Consider the following 4658-nt stretch of genomic DNA (forward strand, 5'->3'; position numbering starts at 1 on the left):
TGCAAAGCCCTCACCCTAGGGAAGAATAACATCTTGGAAAAAGTACTGTTGCAATGCTGGTAATCAAAGTAACATTACATTAGAAAGTGTTTTATTTATTATGAGCGTTGGAGCCTGAGGACAAACAGATTTATTTGAAAGAGGAGATATAATGATAGTTTCAGAAATATTCTAAAATCAACTTGCAAGCTCAGAAAGGTGTGTGGAAGTTCTTAGGTATAGTTTTCCTTTACCATGTGTAGCTTTCTTTTGGTTTGAAGAATATCATAACTACTGCCCTTTAGGTATTTTTACTTTGGTTTTGTTTTGATTTGATTAACAAAGGGACTGAAAGAAATAACAGGGAGAGGTTTTCGTGAGGTCACTGGGCAAGGGTTTGAATAAGAGAGGAATTTATTATAGAGTACGTGCATGCGCATGTCTTGGCTATGTGACCATGGCCAAGAAGTCACCTATTCTGTGTCTCTCATTCTTCATCTGCAACTTTGTTGTGCCTCTTAGGTTAAATGATGTAACTAATGTGTCTGGCACAGGAGGCATTTAAGAAATTTAAGTCCATTTTTCCCCTCTCTTAGAAGGGTAATGTTGGGAATGAGGAAAGAACAGTGTCTGTGGGATTCTTCTAAAGAAGACCCGAGAAAGGATGGCAGCCAGGGTATTTTAGATTATGTGGCTTTTCATATGGTTGTCACTTTTCAACTCCTAACCCATATTTGAATAATATCCACTGGAGAAAAAAGTATGGTTGGGAGGAACAGCGTCGGGTTTAGTAGCTGGAGAGTATTAAAATGTTTCTTCATCGTTTATAGGGTCAAAAGGTTGACCAGCTAACCTACTGTTACTACTACTACTTGTTAATTGGCAATTTATAATTGTATAATTTTGTAGGGTAAAAAGTGATATTATGATTTCTGAATGTAATGCAGAATACTTAAATCCAGATAGTTAACATCTCCATTACCTCAAATACTTAATATCTTTTGTGGTAAGAACATTTGAAAATTACTTTCTCATTCGGTTTTAAATGTATAGTATTCTCTCATGAACTATATTCACCGTGCTGTGTGATAGAACTAGAAAGAGAAATTCCTCTCATTTGAGATTTTGTATCCTTTGACAATTATCTCCCCATCCCCAGCCTCTGCAGGGTAGAATGGTGATTCTGTTCTCTGCTTCTGAGTTCAGTTGTTTTAGATTCTACATATAAGGGAGAACATGTGGTATCTTCCATGCCTGACTTACTTCACTTAGCATTGTTTTCCAATTCCAACCACATCATCACAAATGATAGAATTTCCTTCTTTTTTAAGGCTGAATAGTATTCTTTATAGTTCCTAAAGCCTTGACAAAATGTGAGTGATGGCAAAGTCTCAATGTGGGGAGAATGGCCTTATGGTTCAGTGCCTGAAGAGTCGGGAAACCAAGGTCTTAGAGCTGAAAGGTGGCACTGAGAATGCTAACAATGACCATTAGGGGTCCTTGTATATAAAATGTTTGAATGGTATGACTTGAGGAGAATATACTATTTCAACTAAGTGAAACAAAGGAAAAGTTTCTTTCCATGGTCAGAGAAAGATATAAAATATTTCCTTTTTCAGTTTCTAGTACATTAGATATATTTTAAAAATAAATCAGTTTTTCTTTTAGAAAATCTTTTTTTTTCTCTCCATTCTCGGTCCCATAAAAACCACATGCTTTTCTGGAACAATAAAAAATTCAGAAAGGGAAAAAAATAGTGAGACGTCATTCTGCCCAGTTATAAGTAATTTTCATGAAATAAAGTGAAATGAAACCACCACATGTGCTTGTTCCTATTTTGGAGAAACTACCTACAACTATGACACAACAGCACTTGGCTTTCCAATTTTATTGCAAAATAAAGGTACTGTTTGCACAACATGTTCTGTCTTTCATATGGTCCTTGAGGACAGAACTTTGTCTTAGCCTTGGGTCCCTGTAAATGGATAGTAACTTACCTCTGGTTCTTTGTCCATTAAACGTATTTTTAAAGTTCATTTGGAGCATTCTCCTGGAATATACAGACTCATTTATGGGATAAAGTAAAAGCAGATCTGTGTTGCAGATAGTACGTTGGCAAATTATATTTCTGTATGTTTGATTTGTAGTCATTTCATTTGGCGTAATTAATACTGGTCTGGATTTGGGGAAGGAGAGAGAGACACACACTGAAATTACCATCGGAAAAAAGAAGGGAAGAATTTCAAATCAGTGACCCATGTATTTATTAGACTTAATTGGCTGGAACTGGCAGGATCTCATATACGGTTTCTAAATTACTAGGCTTAAAATGTGATGATGAGTTTGAGATACTTAGCCTGACTCTCAGATTATAAACAGTTTTTGAACATTCATTGAGATCATTAGGTTCTCCAGTTTTCTCCAAATACTAAATTTGTGTGATATATTCTACGATGAAAATTCTGTCATATCTTCAACAGTAATCAACAAGAAATGAAAATATCTAGTGTTAACAGAGTGCCACCTATTTTATATTTTTATTATTAAAATTCATGTATGTCTTCACCAAGAAATTGACTTCAGTATTGTTAAAAGTAAGTCAGCATTATAGTTTACTTAAGTAATTCTAGGGCTATTTTTTTTTTAATTCATAGGTATTTATGGGGTAGAACAAATTACTGTAAGGAGAAAGGAAATTTAAATTTGTGAAACTTCAGTTACTAGAGAGCTATATATACCGTGCCTTTAAGTACGTTTTATTAAGTGTATATAGCTTCATTTCTCTCTCCTTAAAAAAAGTATTTTTCTCTCTGGTAGGAATGTAAAATGGTGCAGCTGCTTTGGAAAACAGTGTGGCAGTTCCTCAAAAGGATAAATATAGAGTTACCATATGATCCAACAATTCCACTCCTAGATACACTCAAGAGAAATGAAAATATATGTGCACACACAAATCTGTACATGAATGTTCATAACAGCATTATTTATAATAGCCAAATGCTGGAAACAACGTAAATGTCCATCAACTAAGTGGATGAACAAATGTTGTATATCCATACAAAAATTATTATTCAGCAATAAAAAGGAATGAAATGTTGACACATACTACAACATGCATGAACCTTGAAAGCATTATACTAAGTTAAAGATGTCAGTTACAAAACACCACATATGATGTAACTGTATATATATAAAATGTCTGAAATAGGTAAATCTATAGGGACAGAAAGTAGATTAGTGGTTGCCTTGGGCTGGAGGGATAGGAGGATGGAGGGTCACCATAAGGGTATAAGATTTCTTTTGGAGGTGATAAAAATGTTCTAAAATTTTCTATGGGGATGGCTGCATGACTTTGTGGATATACTAAAAAAGTACTGAATTGTACTTTACACGGTTGATTTTTATGATGTGAATTATATTTCAATAAAGCTATTACCAAAAGAATGTTTTCCTTTCAGAACTGTTTTATAAGAATCTTAAGAACCATGGAATATCTTACTCAAAATATATAAAAATAACTAGATGAAGTTGACATTATACTAAATAGCATTATTAAATTTTAAAGTCCAAAAAGTACTAAGAGAATAAAGTCAAGAAGCATTTTCAGAAACACAGAAGAAAATGCTATTGTTTGTCATCTTGAGAAATATGTATTTTTATTTAGTAGTCAAGCCAAGGGAATTTTTTAAAGTTATGAATCACTTCTATGCTGTACGCTCATTCCTATTAAGTAAAACATAGGCAAGTAGTATTCATATTTTTGATGTGTGGAAAATTACTATTAAATGTACCTCACAGCACTGTACTGATTGAGATGTTTCCAGGAGAACTTAACTTGTTTGTAGTTGGCAACTGTTTTTTTTTTTTTTTGAAGTGGAGTTTTGCTTTTGTCGTCCAGGCTGGAGTGCAATGGCATGATCTCGGCTCACTGCAACCTCCACCTCGGTTCAAGAGATTCTCCTGCCTCAGCCTCCCAAGTAGCTGGGATTACAGATGTCTGCCACCACGCCCAGCTAATTTTTTGTATTTTTCGTAGAGACGGGGTTTCACCATGTTGGTCAGGCTGGTCTTGAACTCCTGACCTCAGGTAATCTACTTGGCTCGGCGTCCCAAAGTGTTGGGATTACAGGCATGAGCCACTGCACCTGGCTGGCAGCTTTTAAACATAAACAAAATGATGCAGAGGCAAGAAAGCTGGATTGGGAATCAGAAGCTCTATTTTTAAAACTGACTATGAGTTTTATGAATTAAAACAGCCTCAATTCCGTCTGTAAAATAATGGGGACTCCTCCAAACTGAAAAATTTGTTGTGAAGATAAAAATAGATATATGTGTATTGCAGAACGCTGTACAACTGTAAGGTGTTGGAATAACTATTAATAATTATTAATAAGATAAACCACTGGGTACAATGGCTCATGCCTGTAATCCCAGCATTTTGGGAGGCCTAGGCAAGATGATCACTTGAGGCCAAAAGTTCAAGGTCAGCCTGGGTGACATAATGAGACCTTGTCTCTACAAAAAATCAAAATGTTAGTTGGTGTGGTGGCATGTGCTAGTAGTCCCAGCTTAGGGAGCTGGAGTAGGAGGATTGCTTGAGCCCAGGAGTTTGAGATTACAGGTAGCTATGATTATGCCACTGTACTCCTGCCTGGAGAAGAGCAAGATGGTCTAAAAAA

The sequence above is a fragment of the Theropithecus gelada genome, chromosome 4, assembly GCF_003255815.1.
Source record: "Theropithecus gelada isolate Dixy chromosome 4, Tgel_1.0, whole genome shotgun sequence".
NCBI classification, from domain to species: Eukaryota; Metazoa; Chordata; class Mammalia; order Primates; family Cercopithecidae; genus Theropithecus; species Theropithecus gelada.